Source organism: Mobula birostris, chromosome 24 (genome assembly GCF_030028105.1).
Source record: "Mobula birostris isolate sMobBir1 chromosome 24, sMobBir1.hap1, whole genome shotgun sequence".
Lineage (NCBI taxonomy): Eukaryota > Metazoa > Chordata > Chondrichthyes > Myliobatiformes > Myliobatidae > Mobula > Mobula birostris.
In genome coordinates, this window is record NC_092393.1 from 20,103,521 (window position 1) to 20,125,102 (window position 21,582).

The 21,582-nt window shown below is 42.3% G+C and overlaps 1 protein-coding gene across 2 annotated transcripts in view; it reads right to left on the bottom strand.

The window, feature by feature from the left end:
• Positions 1-21,582, bottom strand: part of myocd (myocardin) — a 712,380-nt gene that overhangs the window by 373,362 nt on the left and 317,436 nt on the right. For both annotated transcript variants that reach the window (XM_072242485.1, XM_072242488.1), the window contains one exon: positions 8,571-8,649. The gene's annotated coding sequence lies outside the window, so the exon portion shown is untranslated. The remainder of the gene's footprint in view (positions 1-8,570; positions 8,650-21,582) is intronic.

The window sequence follows — 21,582 nt, forward strand, 5'->3', positions numbered from 1 at the left end:
GATTTTGCAAATGCTGGAAACCTTAAGCGACATACACAAAATGCTGGAAGTGCACAGTCAAAGTTTCAGACCGCAGACCTTCATCCAGTCCAGCTGTTGACTGTTTACTTCCCTCCTCAGAGGCTGCCTGACCTGCTGAGATCCCCTAGCATTTTGTGTTACACAAGGTGTGTTATGACTACAAATCCAGCAGGTGGCACTGACTCTGTAAAGTACAGCAGTATAAAGTAGCTGCTGTGATTTTACATTGTTCAAAATATAAACCACTCTGTAATTTAATGCCCTTGTTGTCATAAGGGCTCCAGAGTGCTGCAATAAAACTGTTTTTCAAATGGTTTTGTTGAACAATGCCACCCAACTGATGTTGGCAGTGTTAACCTTAGTGCCCAACCTGAAATTCCTCAAGTTCAATTTGAGTACCACATGTGTATATAAACAGATAAGAGACCGACGAGAGCCTGGGCGTCCAACTTTTACTAATGTTGGTTAAGGGATTGACATTGATCAGGTCTGACTAATGTACACCACACATCACCGGGAGATGTTGGAGGGTGCAGAGCACGACAGAGGTTTCAAAAGGAACAAGTAGAGATGGTCAGGACATTCTAGTCATCACACATCACGAGGAGTTGTTGGAGTGTGCCCAGTTAGGTACTTAGCAAGGTCCACTAAAAAGAAGTTCGCTTTGAGCAGAGCAGCCATTGTTGGAGTGGGCCAGTATTAGAGTGGGGAGTTCGGGCTTTGGCTCATAGAGGCTTCAGTGAGGAAAGACGGAGGCTGCACGTAGTTTTTTTTATTACATTTTTCTTACTTCCTTTCTTTCATTTTGCACAGTTAGAGCTGTAGGGATACCAGGCAGGATAGTGGAATGCTCCTCTTGGGGAATGTGGGAATGCAGAGACAGCTCTAGTGTCCCTGACGACTCCATCTGCATGAAGTGCATCCAGCTTTAGCTTCTTACAGATCATGTTAGGGATTTGGAGCTGGAGATGGATGAACTCCTGATCATTTAGGGGGCTGAGGGGTTGATCAACAGGACATTCAGGGAGATAGTTACACTTAAAATGCAGGGTACAGGTAATTGAGTAATTTTCAGAAAGAACAAAGGGGATAGGCAGCCTATGCAGAGTACCCCTGTGGCTGTTCCCCTCAATAACAGGAGTGCTGCTTTGAATAGAGTTGAGGGTATACCCTAGCAGGGGAAAGCCAGAGCGATCAGGTCATTGGCACTAAGTCTGTTTCTATGGCTCAGAAGGGAAGGGGGGAGGAGTGTTGAGCTGTAGTGATAAGGAATTTGATGGTTAGAACAGACAGGAGGTTCTATGGACAAGAGTGAGAGTCCCAGTTGGTATTTTGCTTCCAGGTGCCAGGGTCAGGGACATCATAGTCCACAAGTCCACAGCATTCTTAAGTGAAAGGATAATCAGCCAGAGGTCAGGGTCCACGTTGGTATCAATGACATGGGTAGGAGGGATGACGAGGTCCTGCAAAGTGAGTTCAGGGAGTTAGGTGCTAAGTTAAAGGAGAGGACCTCCAGGTGTTGTGATATTAGGATTGCTACCCATGCCACGTACCAGTAAGGCCAGGAATGGGAAGATGATGCAGTTTAACATGTGGCTAAGAAGATAGTGTGGTAGACAGGGCTTCAGATTTTTGGATCATTAGGCTCTCTTCCAGGGAAGGTGGGACCTGTACAAACAGGACAGTTTGCACATGAACTGAAGGGGTGCTAATACTCTTGTCAGAAGATTCACTAGTCCTGCATGTTGGGGGGAGTGGGGTAAAATTAATGTTGCAGGGGGATGGGAACCAGAGCACCAGAGCAGATAGTGGAGGGGTTGTGTTTAGCCTTTATATATACATATATATATAGGCATCTGTTAGTCTCATGAGACCATGGATTTGCACCTTGGAAGGTTTCCAGGGCGCAGACCTGGGCAAGTTTGTATGGACGACCGGCAGTTGCCCATGTTGCAAGTCTCCCCTCTCCACGCCACCGATGTCGTCCAAGGGAAGGGCACTAGGGCCAATACAGCTTCGTCGGTGTCGTTGCACAGCAATATGGTTAAGTGCCTTGCTAAAGGACACAACATGCTGCCCCAGCTGAGGCTCGAACTAGCGACTTTCAGATCACTAGACCGACGCCTTAACCTCTTGGCAACGTGCCAGCACAAAGTTAAGAATCGAAAGATTGAACATGGTGAGACTCATGTTCTGAGTTGTGTGTATTTCAATGCAAGGAGTATTGTTGGAAAGGTGGATGAGCTTAGGGCATGGAATTAGGACATTGTAGCCTTTAGTGAGACTTGGCTACTGGGGGCGGGGCAGGACTGGCAGTTCACTATTTTGGGTTTCTGTTGTGTTAGACATGATAGAGAGGCAGGGATTAAAGGGGGAATGGTGGCAGTACTAGTCAGGTAAAATGTCACGGCAGTGCTCAAGGAGGACGGATTGGAGAGCTTGTCTATTGAGCCTATATGGGTGGAACTGAGGAACAAGAAAGGGATGACCACATTAATGGGATTATGTTAGCGACCACCCAGTAGTCAGTGGGATTTAAAAGAGCACACTTGCAGAGAGATTGCAGACTGTTGAATGAAACATAAGGTTGTGATAGTAGGTGATTTTAACTTTCCACAAATTGATTAAGACTCCTATTCTGTAAAAGAACTGGATGGGATAGAATTTTTGTCAAATGTGTTCAGGAAAGTTTCCTTAATAGAGGTCCCAACTAGAGGGGGTAAACTACTAGATATTCCATTAGGGAATGAAATAGGTCAGAAGATAGGAGCTTCTATAGGGAACACTTTACATTTAATGATCATCATGCCATTAGTTTCAAGATAATTATTAAGAAGGATAGGTCTGGATTTTGGCTTAAGAATCTAAACTGGGGAAAGGCCAATTTTGATGGTATCAAAAAGAACGTGGCAAGTGTGGATTGGAACAGGTTGTTTTCTGGCAAAGGTAAATTTGGAAAGTGAGAGGTCTTCAAAAGGGAAATTTTGAGACTACAGGGTTTGTATGTTCCTGTCAGAAAAAAAGGGCAAGGCCAACTGGTTTTTGGGAACCTTGATCTTCAAGAGATCTTGAGGCTCTTGTTAAGAAGAATAAGAAGGAAGTGTGTAACAGGTATAGGCAGGAATGAACAAATGAGATACTTGAGGAGTATAGGAAATGCAAGAGAACACTTAAGAAGAAAATCAAGAGGGGTAAAGGAAGGCACGAGTCAGCTCTAACAGACAAGGTGAAGAAGAAACCCAAGGGCTTCTGCAGGTATATTAAGAGCAACAGGATTGCAGGGAACAAAATTAGTCCTCTTGAAGATCAGAGTGGTCATGTATGCATGGAGCTGACAGAGATAGGGGAGATCTTCAATGGATTTTTTTCCATCTGTATTTACTCGGGAGATGCATACAGCGTCTCAGCAGGTGAGGCAAGACAGCAGTGAGGTCATGGACCCTATACAGATTACAGAGTAACAGGTGTTTGTTGTTGAAGCAAATTAGGGTAAATAAATCCCCAGGGCCTGACAAAGTGTTTTGTTGGAGCTTGTGGGAAGTTGGTGAAGAAATTGTGGGGGCACTAGAGGAGATATTTAAAACATCCCTAGCAATGGGTTAGATGAGCCCTCGCAAGGCATCAGAACCTGATGATGTGCCTGTTAGGCACTGAAAACCTGAACCTGAGCTATCCAACTGATGTGAGTGTTCATGGACATCTTCAGTCACTCTCTGCTGCAATCAGAGGTGTCTACCTGCTTTAAAAGGGTGACAATCAAACAAGTGCCCAAGAAGAACAGGGTGAGCTGCCTCAATGACTACTGCCCAGTGGCACTCACATTTACTGTGATCAAGTGCTTTGAGAGGTTGGTTATGGCTAGACTCAACTCCTGCCTAAGCAAGGATCTGGACCCACTGCAATTTGCCTATCACCATATTAGGTCTACAGCAGATGCAATCTCACTGGCTCTCCACTTGGCGTTGGATCATTTGGATAAGAGTAACATTTATGTCAGGCTGCTGTTTATTGACTATAGCTCAGCATTTAACACAATCAAACCCTCAGTTTTAATCGAAAAGCTTCAAAACCTTGGCCTCTGTGCCTCCCTTTGCAATTGGATCTTTAACTTCATCACCAGTAGACTAAAGTCTGTGTGGATCAGAAATAACATCTCCTCCTCACTGACAATCAACATTGGCACACCTCAGGGATGTATACTTAGGCCACTGCACTACTCTCTATATACGGCCACAACTATGTGGCTAAGCACAGCTCAAACACCATCTATAAGTTTATTGATAACACAACTACTGTCAGAATTTCGATAGTAACAAGGAGGCAGACAAGCGAGATAGATCAACTGGCTGAGTGGTCTTACAGCAACAACCTTGCACTCAATGTCAGTAAGACCAAGGAATTGACTGTGGACTTCAGGAATGGGAAGTCAAGGAACACACACCAGTCCTCATCAAGGAATCAGCAGTGGACAGTGTGAACAGTTTCAAGTTCCTGGGTGTCAATATCTCAGAGGATCTGTCCTGGACCCAACGTAATGATGCAATTACTAAGAAGAAAGGCATGACAGTGGCTACATTTCTTTTGGAGTTTGAGGAGAATTGGTATATCACCAAATGCACAGGCAATCTTCTATAGATGGTGAGCATCCTAACTGTTTATATTACTGTCTAGTATGGAGGGACGACGGCACAGGATTGGAAAAAGCTGCAGAAAATTGTAAACACAGCCAGCTCCATCATGGGCACCAGCCTCCCTGTCATCCATGACACCTTCAAAAGGTGATACCTCAAAAAGGTAGCATTCATCATTAAGGACCCTCATCACCCAGGACATGCCCTCTTGTCATTACTGTCATCAAGGAGGTGATACAGGAGCTGAACACACACGTGCAACTTTTCAGGAACAGCTTTGTCTCCTCCGCCATCAATTTTCTGAATGAACAGTGAACCCATAAACACTTCCTCAGTAATTTTTCCCTCCCCTTTTTGCACTACTTATTGTTTTTTAATATACTTATTGTAACATACTTTTTATACTATGTATGGCAATGTGCTGCTGCTACAAAACAACAGATTTCAAGGTGATATTAAACCTGATTCTGATTAAAGGATAACTAATGTTCTGTTATTTAAGAAAGGTTCTAAAAATAGTATTGGAAATTATAGGCCAATGTGCCTGATATCACTTATTGCAGTGGTGCACCTTTCCTCATTCCCTGTCACGCACTGTTGAACTTGAACACCACACCCCCGCTCCCCTGGTTGGCTGGGCTGGTCCACAAGAATATTGTCAATATTAAACCAGTCCGCAGTGCAAAAAAGGTTGGGAATACCTGACTTATTGGAAGGTATTCTAAAGGACTGGATATACAAGTATTTGGACAGACAGGGACTGAGTAGGAATAATCAACATGGTTTTGAGCATGGTAGGTCATGCCTAACCAATCTCACTGATTTTTAAGGTAGCTTCCAGGAAAGTTGAAGAAGGCAAAGCAGTGGATGTTGTCTATATGGACTTTAACAAGGCCTTTGACACGGTGCTGCATGGGAGGCTGGTCGAGGAGGCTCAGTCACTTGGCATTCAGGATGAGGTAGTAAACAATCTGGATGATAATGTGGTAAACTAGATCAGCAAATTTGCAGATGACACCAAGATTGAGGGCATAGTAGACAGCGAGAAAGACTATCAAAGCTTTCTGCGTGATCTGGACTAGCTGGAAAAATATGCTGAGAAATGGCAGATGGAATTTAACGCAGACAAGCATGAGGTGTTACACTTTGGAGTACAAACCAGGGTAGGACTTACACAATGAACAGTAGTGCACTAAGGAGCATGGTAGATCTGGGAATACAGATCCATAATTCCTTGCAAGTGGAGTCACAAGTGATAAAGAGAGATTTTGGCACATTGCCCTTCATAAATCAAAGTACAGAGTACTGGAGTTGGGATATTACGTTGACATTGGTGAGGCCTAATTTGGACTATTGTGTGCAGTTCTGGAGGAAAGCAGTCAATAAGATTGAAAGAGTGTATAGATCTAAAGTTAGAACGGTATTGCCATGACTTGAGGACATGAGTTATAGGGAAAGGTTGAATAAGCCAGGAGTTTCTTCTCTAAAACATAGGAGAAGGAAGGGAGAATTGATAGAGGCATACAAAACTATGAGGGGTATAGTCAAGGTAAATGGAAGCAGACTTTTTCCACTTAGGTTGGGTGAGACTAGAACCAGAGATCAGGGGTTAAGGGTGAAAGGTGAACTGTTTAAGGGGAACATGAGGGGAAACAACTTTACTCAGAGGGTGGTGAGAGCATGGAATGAGCTGCCAGCACATGGTGGATTGGGATTCGATTTCAACATGTAAGAAAAACGTGGATAGGTACACAGATTTGGGGGGTCGGGGGGAAGAAGGGCTATGTTACAAGAGTGGGTCAATAGGCAGATTAATAGTTCAGCATGGACTAGGTGGGCTGAAGAGCCTATTTTTGTGCTATAGTGTCTATGAGTCTATATCATCAGGCAGAGATCATCACTGCCTGAGCAGGAAATCAGATTTGCTCCAGTGTGTTTGCATTCTGCAGGTTCACAATGAGAAGAGTTGATTTTGTGGATATAGCATTTACTTTTCAGACTGCACTGAAACTGCCACTGGTCTTTTCCCCATCAACTTGGTAGGTTTTGCTTACAATTCTAAGTTTTATATTTAGCTGAATTTTATTGGCAATAGAATAGATTATTTAAGTTCAACATCATGAACAAAGGAGAAAGCAATTCCAATGCCAAGCTAGGTAAATATTTATTCAGAGTCATTAATCCCAACCCAAATTTAGGTAAACAAATATTGATAGGTCTCTTCTGGCCAGGCATTTACATCTTGTTTGATTATACAAAGTGGAGGCAAGCTTTAGCAGGTGCTTGCAACAACTGGTTGAATACATAAAACATGGCCCACAATCAGTTTCTTAAACAAACCAGTTCCACTGACATTAACAAGGAATGGGCTGGTTCCAGGCAGCTGGTTGACTTTCATAACTCCACTGCACACAGTCCATTTGTTCCTTATTAATGCACAGAATTAATTGATCCAAGATTAAACCCAGTGCCTCATTAATCCTCCCTTCCATTAATCACAGTTAACGTCCCACTGTATGTCGTATTGTTATTAGGTGAACTATAGAGTGCTCCACTCACAGAAGTACATTACTTTTTTCCACTTATAAATCATAGGACAGTCATAACAGGGTTGATGCTATGGTTAACGAGGCAACATTGTGATAGTACACAAGCTCAGGCACGAGAGGAACAGCTGGATAATGATCAATGCTGTCAGATTCTCTGCCTCAGACTTGCTGTCAGAATTTTCAGTTGCCGAAATGTCTCATTCAAATGCCCCATTTTAACTTGCTTAGACCAGTGTTCGGTTTACCCAACGACCACGACTGAATTTTACACACATTCAGTGGTGGCAGGTGATAGTGCATTCTGGTTTATTGGAAACTTGTGTCTTTAAAAGGAACTGAAGCTGGAATTTTTTTTAGTTTTGTGCTTTACACCAAGATGAACTGTCATTCAGCTTTTAATCTTTGTATATAAGACCTGAACTTTGGCTGGATGCAAATGGTCCCACTACATTATTTCAGGAATAAGAAAATCAGCATGATACCCTGGAAAATACAAACCCTCAATCAACAACGCTGAAAAGGGATTATTTGCTTATTGTGGTAGCAGCAAATAATTTCTACATCAATAAACTACAGAACACAGCACAATCACAGAAAAAGTCACCTTTCAAGAGGTATAATCATTTTTACGAGCTGTATCTGAATTACTAGCACTGCATCATGAACTTGGGGGGGGTGGGGGTGGGTAGCAGGAGGAGATAACATGGTATTCCTGTTTCTGCATCTCGTTTATTTGCGATCAAACTGCACACAAAAATTCAAGGGGCCAGTTCCTCTAATACTGAATCAAACACAATTTTGTCATTATGTTACACAGATTATGCCTGTGCATCTTCAGAGAAAACTGCATTTTGTTAATATTATAATCTGACATGGTATTTCATTTAACCGCTGAATTTCCCTTCTCTTTCCGTTTCCTTCTGTGTAGCTTGTTGGTGGTAGGGCAACACATGACGGCAGGGTACAGAGAACAAGCCAACAGAGCAAGAGTTGTCAGCAAAGGATGAAATGCACCACAGGTCACTGATTCTAAGTACAACTCAACTCAAGTCTAATGCTCACTGGCAAAACCACTAAACAGTAACTCGTGTGGCTGCAGCACAAGATGAAAACACAAAAATAGCATGCAATTCTGGTTTCATTAATCACATTTTTTTGAATTAAACATCTAAGTTTTAAGCATGTATTTTCAGCCTTATATTGACTAAATTGTAGAACATTTTTAACAGTAGCATATCGTTTAATTAAGTTTAAGATTTTTAAAATTTTCTTTCCATTGTTCTTGGGCATTCAGTTTCAGTCAACTCTTAGGTGTAGGATAGGGCAAATAACATATCTTTGTAAAAACATTTATTTCAGTTACCCTTACCCTCTCTGGAGGATGCTCAGTTGTGATTCAACACCTCTTCATTATGTTGACGACTGCACCATACCATTGTTATCTTGTCCTATGGTTTGAAATAAAGACGTGAATCTTAAAAGCAAAATCCCTAACTACTGAATTAAAGTAAAAAAATAACACAACCTCATATAAATATTGGACAAATACACTTTTTATGAAACTGTCGCTAATAAAACTGGGATTCAACACGTCCCTTTGAAACTAAATCTTTGACTTCTTGACCAACAGACCGTAATTACTAATGACAGGCAGCAACACCTCCACCATGACTATTCCCAACACTAGTTCTTCATAAGTCTGCCTCCTCAGCCCCCTACCCTACTCTCAGAACACACATGACTGCCTGGCAAGTTTGCAGATGACTCCACCGCCGTGAGCTCTATCTGAACTAATGATGAGTCTGAGTACAGGAAGGACTTGGAGAGCATAATGACATGGTCTCATGACAACCACAGGAGGAAGGAGCTGGAGGTCCATGAGCCAGTCCTCATTAGCCTATCGGAGGTGGAGAGGGGCAGTAACTTCAAATTTCTTGGCTTTACAATATCAGAGGATCTGTCCTGGATCCGGCATGCAAGTGCTATAACAAAGAAGATGCAACAATGCCTCTACTTTCTTAGAAGTTTGAGTAAATTTAGCACATTATCTAAAACTTTGACAAACTTCTATATACTGTATGCACAGTAGAGCAAATCCTGACTGCTTGTGCAATTCCAAAGAACTGAAAAGTGTACAAAAGGTGGTGGATACACCCCAGTCCATCACAGGCAAAGACCTACCCATCATTGAGCATTTCTATGAGGAGCACTGCCACAAGAAAGCAGCTTCCATCATTAAGTACCCCCAGGGCAGCACTGTGAGGATCATGTTCTTTGATTTCTCAAGTACCTTCAATACCATACAGTCCTCATTGCTGGGGGGAAAGCTCCAATCAATGTAGACTAGTACTTCCATTGTATCCTGGATAACGGACTACCTGACTGCAGACCATAGCACATATGTCTTCAGATCTGCGTGTCAGACATGATTGTCAGCAGCACTGGGACTCCACAGGGGACTATATTAGCTCCCTTCCTGTTTACCCTGTATACCTTGGATTATAACACTGAGTCATGTCATCTGCAGAAAATTCTCTGATGGCTCAGCAATAGTAGGATGTATAAAGGGAGGAGAGGAGGATGAATACAGGGCCCTAGTGGTGGACTTTGTCAAATGGTGCAAGCTGAATCATCTGCAGCTCAACATCAGTAAGACAAAGGTGATAGTGATGGACTTTAGGAAGACTGGTGACGACCTACAAGTACCTGGGAGTGTATCTGGATGACAGACTTGAGTGGAGCATCAACACAGAGGCTGTGTACAAGAAAGTTCAGTGTTGCCTCTAATTCCTGAGGAGTGCTTTGGAGAATGCAGGCCTCTCCTTCACATGTTCTACCACTCTGTTGTCACCAGGGCTGGACTTTAGGCAGGGCTAGGCTGGGGTGCAGCCCAGGGGCCCGAGCTGCAGAGGGGCCCAAAATAGGTAGCTATCATCATGGCGGACAAAAAAAAAACGAGAGTGGAGCACAGAAAAGAAAAAAGAAACAAGAAAAAGAGGACCGTGAGAAAGAAGCATTAAAAAAGACATTGAAATTGACAGAATTTTTAAAACCTGTTCTCGATGATGCAGCAGTACCATCGCTCCTGTCACAGTCTGAGACCAGTGGACAAATGGAGACTTGTTCAACAGCTAGTGCTAGCACCAGCGTTAGTACCTACAATACACTAGTGTCTGACAGCGGAAGAATAGACACAGAACTGCAAAAACAGATCGAGTCAGAGTGTGTCTACTGGACCGACATATTGAGAAGAGTGGTGGCGATTGTGGAGTTTTTGGTCGTGAGGGGACTGACTGTCCGAGGCTCCAGTGACATATTTCGCAGGCCTGATAATGGCAACTACATGGGCATTCTAGTGGTAATAAGTGGGTTTGACCCATTTTTGAAGGCACACATACAGAAATCTGGAAATGCAGGATCAGGCACCCCTTCATATCTTTCAGCTAAAACATGTGAGTGTCATGGTCCCATCTGGCAATTCCCCATCTTGCTATTACCTCCTTAATTGGGCCTTAATCCCTTCACCTGATTTCCAATCATTCCCAGTTCCACTAATTACAGCACACATGGTTCCCATTAGCGAACATAGGATAAAACTTGGGCCGCACAGCCATGCTCTGCCAGTTTGTTGGTCGACTCTAGTATCAGTAAACCTCATTTCCTGATTTCTTGGGACTGTCAGTTCTAAGCTCCACATCATTTCCTGGATAACCTATGTAAACCTTGTCTCCGTGTAAAGACTCTCCTGGCTACCGGTTCCCCGTTCGCGGCAGTGCTAACGCCTCACGACTCTGCCTCCGCGCCTGCGTCCTGCAACAGTGAGGAGTTTATTGAGCTCATGAGCAATCGAGTTCTGTCAGAGATCGTGAAATCAAAATGGCCAAATATTTTTCTATTAGCATTGATTCAAGCACAGATGTTGCACACGTAGATCAACTCACATTCATTTTACGTTATGTGTCAACTGATGGAAACATTCAGGAGCGATTCTTACGATTTCTACCCATTGAGAGCCACATGGGGAGGCTTTATGTGAGTCTGTGCTCAAAGTTTAAGTTTTAGGAGAGATGAATATTGACATAAGCAACCGCAGGGGGCAGTGCTATGATAATGCTGCAAATATGGCCGGTGCATACCACTTGCTGAATGGGTTCCATGTGCAGCACACACGTTGAATCTGGCTGGAATCAACAGTGTCAACTGTTGTGTTGAAACAGCTGATTTTTTTCAGCTTCATGCAGAACGTGTTCAACTTCTGCTCCAAGTCAACTTCTAGGTGGAAGGTGGTGACTGCAGGACTGCAGGACTTCAGCCTAATGCGAACAAGCACATTGAAACTCTGAAGTCTCTCTCTAAAACTAGATGAGCTGCACATCTAGAAGCCACACAAGCATTGTGTGGAAGTTATGCCACTATTCAAGATTTGTTAAAGAGCATTGCAGATGACATTAATCAGAATGTGGCAACTAAAAATGAAGCAAGGTCACTCTACAAAAAAATGGACAAGCTTGAGATAGCTTTTCTGAGCAAATTGTGGCATTGCATTCTTCAGCGCTTTGAAAGTGCAAGTGTTGCATTGCAAACTGTAAATCTAGACCTGTGTAATGCTGTGGATTTGGTGAGATCACAAAGGGGATACATAGCAAGCCTGCATGATCAATTTGATACCTTTGAGACCCAAGCTAAAACTATGTCTCCAACAGTCTCACAAGTGTACAAAGAAGACACCCAATGACAAAGAAAATGTAAAGCCTTTCTGGGTGAATCCACAACACTTGATTTTGGTTTGTCAGCCAGGGAAAAATTCTCCGCTACTGTTTTTTTTGGTCATGACAGATAGATTACTTGCAGAAATTGTTTGCAGATTTGCATCGTATAATGACCTTAAAAACACATTTGGCATCCTAAACAATATCTCTTCTCTCACTGCACAAGATCTGTGCAAGAGAGCATCTGATCTCCAAAGCAGATATTCAGCTGACCTGGAGTTAGACTTTGTGGAGGAGATTGTCCATTTCAGGGAATTTGTAAGTAGCAAAGATATTTCATCCACAACAGAGCTTTTATGCTTCTTCAGAGAAAAAAAAACTTGCAGGTCATCTTCCCCCAATGTAAGCATTGCTTTGAGGCTTAACCTGACTCTCCCTGTCACAAATGCAAGGGGTGAGCGATCTTTCCTCAAGCTCAAGTTAGTGAAGAATAGGCTCGGATCCACAATGGCACAGGACAGGCTGAATCATCTTACTCTGATGTCACTTGAAAGTGAGCTTGTTCGGAAACTGGATTTTAGTGATCTGATCAAGGACTTTGCTGTGAAGAAATCCAGAAGAACTAGGCTTTAATTTTGAAAAACAAGCATCTAACTTTGTAAATATCTAGGCTTGTGTGTCAGTGCTGTTCCTGTTTTTGTGGCAATAGGCTAATAGTTGACTGTTTATAAACCTACTAAGTAATAAGTGGTCTTTACTCCGCAAGCCACACAGCACAGCAACAGGTTAGTATGTGCTAGATCTCATTTTTCAAAAAGATTGTTGGAGTATTGTCAAGTTTCCTAGTTTGCCATAGTGCCATTTCTCTTGGTCTTTTTGTCTCTCATTTCCATTTTACATTCTCAGAGCACACGGTTGAGAAAAATACCGAGATAAAAATGCTTTAGCATTTTTTGAGAAATAAGGCCTATGGTGTGTGCAGAAATAGCTAAGATTTAAGATTGGGTACATCATACTTCATCTCCCTCATAACTTTACTAAGCCAACTAAGCCTAGATCAATTTTTGAGTGCTTTAGATGCTGTCCTTCAAACTAAGAATCTGCATTACTTTCTGTCCTCACTCTTAAGGGCTGTAAGTTTCTAGCCTACGTATTGTACTAAACCAATGTCTTGGTTCACAGCTTTGATATTTAGACCAGTATGACCTTTGTTCTTGTTCTAGCCTTTTTTTGCTTGGTACAGCAACATTTTACAGTGTCGGCAGGACTTTTTTTTTTACATTGAACCATGGGAGTGTGGACACAGTTCAGCGCATCATGAAAACCAGACTTCCCTCCGTGAATTCTGCCTACACTTCTCACTATCTCAGAAAATAGCCAGCATAATCAAAGATCCAGACAGCCCAAATATTCTCTCTTCCTACCCTCTCATTGGGCATAAGATACAAAAGGCCAAAAGCACATACAACTAGACTCAAGGTCAGCTTCTACCCATTGTCATAAGACTACTGAATGTTTTCTTAGTATTATAAGTTTGACAGCCTCCCAATTTACCTTGAAGTGACCTTTCACCTTATGTCTACCTGCACTGTACTTTCCTTGTACTGAAACATTTTGTTGTGCACTCTGGGATTGTTTTACCTGAATTATCTCCATGCACTTTTGTAGTTAATTAATCTGTATATCTGTATGCAAAACAAGTTTTTCACTGTACCTTGGTACATGTGACAATTAGAAACCAACTTGCCAAAACTATGGCAAACCTTCTGGCCCTTTGATTTGTCATTGGCCTGTTAACTGCCAGTAAAATCCATTCAACACTCCATGAAAGAAAGGCAGATGGAGGGTTCCTCATATCCAAATATTTTGTACTAATTACTACATGACAATACCTATTACATAGCCTTTGCACAAAACCAGTGCATCAAACTCTGTCTCATAAATGTGGGAAGAAAAGGAAAATAGATGTAGTAACTGAAATCCCCTGAGAATCCAGCAGAGACATTGAAAGTGCACCAAATTTAACACAATGGGAGTATATACTGGTTCTTTTGGGGACCAGCAGAAAATTCCATTCACATTATGATCAGTGACATAAATGAATAGAGTCATGAATTTGTCACCCACACATTAAATCAAAACACTTATACTTCCTGGAAAATACACTTTTCCTCTTTTTGTAATGAGTCAACTACCTGATACAATAAATAAACTGTCATTTAATTTTAACGAATAATGATTTTGTTATTTCCACTTTCATGGCTTATCAGATTAGGATGTAAATACTGTAAATACTTGGTAAATCTATATCTGTATTAATGGTTTTCAACACTACAAGAATCCCCATCCCCAGAGATATTTCAGGGAATCATGTTGAAATGTTCATCTCCAAAACTCCTAATGTGGATCAAATGCTATTTTTACTCCTCTTCCCTTCATCTGTTTCTCAGTGGAACATCTGCTGGTTAGTCTATAAGTTCTGTTTGATGTACTTATGTAAAAGGTGCTGTAGAGCTAAATGATTCCTCGAGGTTGTCATAGCCGGGGGAGGTAATGGGGACAAGCTCCCACTACCTATTAAATGCTCCCAAAGTTGTGTGTCTCAACTAGTCCAACAATCAAGTCCATCTCCTGACCTACACATGCAGCTTAGCTATTAAGCCCAGCAGAACCATTTCTACTGACAGAAGAAGGGGCAAAGGTGGGTTACTGGCAGTTTGAAACCAGATCTGGCAGATGGGGCTCGGGAGCGGAAGGAAAACTCAGATCTCAAAGCTTCGCTGCCTTGTGGCTATACCCACACATAGGGGAGGCTTTGGGAATAAACCCCGAGGGAAAATCCAGAGCAAGAGTCCCTCAGGCAGTCCAATGTTGAGTTCAACACTGACCGCCAACTCCACTGGTGCCAAAGTGTATGTCTGCTCTGTTCTTCTGGATTCATTAGCTGAGTGGAGAGGGGGAGTCTGCTGCATGGGCAACAGCTTGTTCTCCACATTGTACTGCCCAGGCTTGAATAACAACTAGTGCATCATGCAGACATCGAGGACGCAATATCTAGTCGACCCCGCCCATTGAAGGGTCACACAGCTATACGATTTAGCACCCTGTTTTCTCCATGGTGTCATAGTTCTTGTGGAAAAAGCCTGGCATACACTTGGCGCATTTGACATAAAGAGCTAAAGCATGTTGGGTCCTCAAAGAAAAACTATGGATTCACTATTCTAAGGTGGAGTTAGTCGTGTTCAGAAACAGTGATTCATTGATCCTGTGAGGATTGTGACCTCTGACAGGAAGTTAACCAGTGACCCCGACTTTCTCCGATGAAGTGACAAGCTTTTCTTGCTAACCCCTTTTAAATGCATGAAAACTACATGGCTGTAGACTGAATTGTTTTTCATTTCCATACACGTATAGTTATTCACTATTATCATTGTTGTTTCAACTTGTTAACAAGTTTAAACTTCAATGATAACAGCACATAACTATACACTTAGACCATAAGATCCTAAGCTATAGGAGCAGAATTAGGCTATTTGGCCCATCTCACTGTTACCATCAGGTAGGAGGTACAGAAGCCTGAAGGCACATACCCAGTGATTCAGGAACAGCTTGTTCCCCTCTGCCATCCGATTCCTAAATCGACATTGAAACTTTGGACACTACCTCACTTTTTATCAATATACAGTATTTCTGTTTTTGCACTTTTTAAAATCTATTCAATATATGTAATTGATTTACTTGTTTATTTATTATTTTATATATATATTTCTCCCTGCTAGATTATGTACAGTATTCCATTGAACTGCTGCGGCTAAGTTAATTTCGTGTCACATGCTGGTGATAATAAATCTGATTCTGATTCAGGTCTCATCACAGCTTATCTATTTTCCCTCTCAGCCCCAATTGCCTGTCTACCCCCGCTTCTCCCACCCTGTATAGCTTCATGCCCTGACTAATCAAGAATCTAATAAGACCACAAGGTATAGGAGTAAAATTTAGCTATTTCGCCCATCAAACATTTGATACCCTACTATCTTCATCATGATTTCTTGATTTTTTGAAGATCGTCATTTATGCTGGTGCCATTTCAATCACGGAAACATTTATTAATAATTTTCAAATTACTTCTTATGGTCAATAGCATAGACCATGGGTTGCAAACCATTTTGAGAGCGTATGGCCAAATTGATAACAACCTTTTAAAAATTTCTCTCACATGGCATGATAATTTTGAGCAAAGATTATCATTAATTAATGAATTAGTAACAATAAAGTTCAAAGGTTCATTTATTATCAAAGTGTACAGCTCTGTGGTGTCAAAATAGTTGTTATGACACATCTAGTGTATTGGGTAGTGCTTGTCGATTTCACTTCCAGCTTCTACCACTGGCTAGCAGTCTTGTGAAAAGGCGAGCTGAGTGTGTAAGTCTCTCCCTGCCAGTACATAGCCTCTCCAACAGCAAGCTTCATATAGTGCCTCCTCGCTGGTGACACACAGAAACTGAACTCCTTTCGGACTCGGGCTGAACTACAGAGGATGGGGAGGAGGTCTGGCCCCCGCACACGTAGCACGCAGGCCCACCGGTGTGTGGACATGGCCTGGTGCTCGTGAACCAGATCCCCAGCTATGGGTAAATAGCCCCACTGCCTTGTGTGCAGCTTCAGGTGAGACCAAGTCTAGGGGAGTAAACCCAGACCGCAAATCCAGAGCAGAGCCCCTAAGGTGGCTGGATGTCATTGAACCTCCTTTCGGCAGCTCCTGCAGCCAAGCTGGTACCAAACGAATTCTTTGATAAGCTTTCCTTTGGGCTACACTGGCGAGGCTGAGGGAGGGATCTTGACAACTGGGTATCTCAGGATCTCCATACTTTCCACCCAGGCTTGTGACGATGATCATCATCACCCATTGTTCTTCGAGACAGACGGACGCCAACCACCATACGGCTTGAAATTCTTCTTCAGATAGACACAAAACCAAGAAAGAAAAGAATGGCAGCCCAATCATCAATCCCTAAATTCCTCCACCCCGCACAAAAAATTAACAAAAATGGAACAGGTACATCAACTCCCCCCAAATCACACTCCCCGTACACAAAAAAACAAGAAACATCGGGTGTAAAACAGAGAATATAAAGAACTACAAATCTGAAAAAATCTCTGTAGTCCAAGTTCATATCCAAAACACAGAAAACTGGGTAACATTCTCCAGGGACAGTGGCAGGTCTTTCCCTCAATGTAGCAGAGTGATCCCACCAGGGATCAAAAGGCAGTCTCCTCTCTCCACAGCGGAGCGATCCCCCCAGCGATCAAACGGCAGGCAGCTGGTGCTCACCTTCCACATTCCCCCCAATCTCATTTGTCGTTTCAAAGATAAGTTCACAGCCTTCTCATCACGAGGTTCACTCACGCTACCTCTGCCTCCCGGAATTCTCTCGGAGACTGCAGAGCACCCAAACAATCTCCAAACTGCAAATCACAGACTCCTGCAGTTCCAGAATCACATTCAAGATGAAAAACAAATGTAAAAGACATAAAAGAAGTGAAATATATGGTATTATAATCTATCCAGAAGATGCTGAACAAAGGAGCGTTGTACGGAAGTGCCATCTTGACTGTAAGCAGAAACCATGCTTATGTATGTGTTTTCATTGCTTTATTATTAATGAGTATAACAGAGAGAGATTGAAATAAATGAAGTATTTTAGAAAACCTGTTCAAAAATTAATATTATATTTTAAAAAAGACAAATAAAAAAGAACATAATTTTTAAGCAGTATTGTTATTGCAACTCAAATGTAACATATATGTTTTGTTTTTGATCACTTTTATCACAAAACCATTCATGAACATTTTCAGAATATTACTTTAAAGAGGAAGACCTGCCCATCACTGTTTTGGAACTTAAGATGCACAATGCTTTATCACCCCTTTTAATCATGCCAACTCTTTCACTCCACCATTCTTGATAACCCCTTCTTCTTCTCCTATCATTAAATCACTTCTCTTTCTTTGCTGGTGTATATAACTTACTAAGCAAGCTGAAAAGGGTAAACACAACTTTAAAATGTCACCGATAAACTTAAATAACATAGTTTTTCTAATATAATTATGTTAACTGCAATAAAAAATCATGGAGTTGCTAAATTACATAACTGGTATTAGCAATAAATATCCAGTATTCACTCAGAAACAACAGAAGTAAAAAATAGAAACAGAGTGAAGCCAATGCCAACTGGCCCAACCATTTACTATCCAAAAATGATTGTCTGCAAGGATTTCAAAATGTAACATCCAATGTCTCTTGTCTTCAACCATCTAGCTGGTGCCAAACTGGCATGAGATGTTTACTGTGAAAATACCTCACTGTTCTTGGGTTGTAAAAAAAAAATAACATGCTGTTTCATTTGGCAGTAAAGATAATCATTATGCGTGTTTTTATTATGGATAGGGCGACATTGCAAGGTGTGTGACAAGAACATTTTTACACCTGCCATCTTAGGCACCTGTGCCATAGGTTCGCCACCCTGGGAATACAGAGCTATACAGCACAGAAATAAGCCCTTCCGCCTAGGATGTGTGAGCCAAACACAACGCCAAATTAAACTAAATCTCTCCCTCCTGAAAATGATGCCTATTCCTACATTCCCTGAGGGATTATTTCAGAAGAAGGCATCTAATTGTATCCTTATAGTTAATAGATACATTAGATATTCATCATAATGGTGTTGAGGTCTTCATCGACGACGACGATGGACAAACAACAACAACAAGATACATTAGAAACAAAATTAAAGAACTCCAACATGGTAAAAAAATTCTTATTATAATCTGTTCTATTTACTCAAACATACACTACAGCTGTATGTGATATAAATTATACCAATCTTTATACCAATTTAGTCTTCAGGTATCAAATCATCGAGTTATATAGCATAGAAACAGGCTTCTGAGCCCAGTGATTCAGTGTCAAGCATCAACCACAAATTTATACTAGTTCCACATGAATCTTATTTCTTATTCGCTCCACATTATTATCAATCTCACATATTCCCACTACATGTCCTAACCTAAAACTTTGACAAACTTCTAAAGATGCATAGTGGAGAGTATAGTGACTGGTCGCATCACAGCCTGGTATGGAAACACCAATGCCCTTGAATGGAAAATCTGACAGAAAATAGTGGATTCTGCCTGGTACATCACGAGTAAAGTCCTCCCAACCATTCAGCATACCTACATGAAATGCTGTCGTCGGAAAGCAACGTCTATCATCAGAGGCCCGCGCCACCCAGGTCCTGCTCTCTTTTCACTGCTGCCAGCAGGTAGAAGGTACAAGACTTGCACCACCAGGTTCAAGGACAGTTCCTACCCCTCCGTCATCAGACTCTTGAACAAAAGAGGATAACTACACTCAACTTCACTTGCCCCATCGTTGAAACGTTCCCAAAACCAATGCTATCACTTTCAAGAAATCTTTACCTCATGTTCTCGTTATTTATTGCTACTTATTTATATTTTCTTTTGCACAGCCTGTTGTCTTCTGCACTCTGGGCAACCTTTCATTCATCCTGTTATAGTTACTATCCTATAGATTTGCTGAGTATGCCTACAGGAAAATAGAACATAGAACATAGAATAGTACAGCACAGTACAGGCCCTTGGGCCCACAATGTTGTGCCGACCCTCAAACCCTGCCTCCTATATAAGCCCCCACCTTAGATTCCTCCATATACCTGTCTAGTAGTCTCTTAAACTTCACTAGTGTATCTGCCTCCACCACTGACTCAGGCACTGCATTCCACGCACCAACCACTCTCTGAGTAAAAAACCTTCCTCTAATATCCCCCTTGAACTTCCCACCCCTTACCTTAAAGCCATGTCCTCTTGTATTGAGCAGTGGTGCCCTGGGGAAGAGGCGCTGGCTATCCACTCTATCTATTCCTCTTATTATCTTGTACACCTCTATCATGTCTCCTCTCATCCTCCTTCTCTCCAAAGAGTAAAGCCCTAGCTCCCTTAATCTCTGATCATAATGCATACTTTCTAAACCAGGCAGCATCCTGGTAAATCTCCTCTGTACCCTTTCCAAAGCTTCCACATCCTTCCTATAGTGAGGTGACCAGAACTGGACACAGTAGTCCAATTGTGGCCCAACTAGAGTTTTATAGAGCTGCATCATTACATCGCGACTCTTAAACTCTATCCCTCGACTTATGAAAGCTAATATCCCATAAGCTTTCTTAACTACCCTATCCACCTGTGAGGCAACTTTCAGGGATCTGTGGACATGTACCCTGAGATCCCTCTGCTCCTCCACACTACCAAATATCCTGCCATTTACTTTGTACTCTGCCTTGGAGTTTGTCCTTCCAAAGTGTACCACCTCACACTTCTCCGGGTTGAACTCCATCTGCCACTTCTCAGCCCACTTCTGCATCCTATCAATGTCTCTCTGCAATCTTTGTCAATCCTCTACACTATCTACAACACCACCAACCTTTGTGTCGTCGGCAAACTTGCCAACCCACCCTTCTACCCCTACATCCAGGTTGTTAATAAAAATCACGAGAAATAGAGGTCCCAGAACAGATCCTTGTGGGACACCACTAGTCACAATCCTCCAATCTGAATGTACTCCCTCCACCACCACCCTCTGCCTCCTGCAGGCAAGCCAATTCTGAATCCACCTGGCCAAACTTCCCTGGATCCCATGCCTTCTAACTTTCTGAATAAGCCTACTGTGTGGAACTTTGTCAAATGCCTTTCAAAATCCATATAGATCACATCCACTGCACTACCCTCATCTATATGCCTGGTCACCTCCTCAAAGAACTCCATCAGGTTTGTTAGACACGATCTGCCCTTCACAAAGCCATGCTGACTGTCCCTGATCAGACCATGATTCTTTAAATGCCTATAGATCCTATCTTTAAGAATCTTTTCCAACAGCTTTCCCACCACAGACGTAAGGCTCACTGGTCTATAATTACCCGGACTATCCCTACTACCTTTTTTGAACAAGGGAACAACATTCGCCTCCCTCCAATCCTCCGGTACCATTCCCGTGCACAACGAGGACATAAAGATCCTAGCCAGAGGCTCAGCAATCTCTTCCCTCGCCTCGTGGAGCAGCCTGGGGAATATTCCGTCAGGCCCCGGGGACTTATCTGTCCTAATGTATTTTAACAACTCCAACACCTCCTCTCCCTTAATATCAACATGCTCCAGAACATCAACCTCACTCATATTGTCCTCACCATCATCAAGTTCCCTCTCATTGGTGAATACCGAAGAGAGGTATTCATTGAGGACCTCGCTCACTTCCACAGCCTCCAGGCACATCTTCCCACCGTTATCTCTAATCGGACCTACCTTCACTCCTGTCATCCTTTTTTTCTTCACATAATTGAAGAATGTTTTGGGGTTTTCCTTTACCCTACTCGCCAAGGCCTTCTCATGCCCCCTTCTTGCTCTTCTCAGCCCCTTCTTAAGCTCCTTTCTTGCTTCCCTATATTCCTCAATAGACCCATCTGATCCTTGCTTCCTAAACCTCATGTATGCTGCCTTCTTCCACCTGAATGAATCTCCGAGTTGCATAGAGTGACATATACAGTATGTACTCTGATAATAAATTTACTTTGATGTGGACCATTCCCCCAATCTCTATCAATC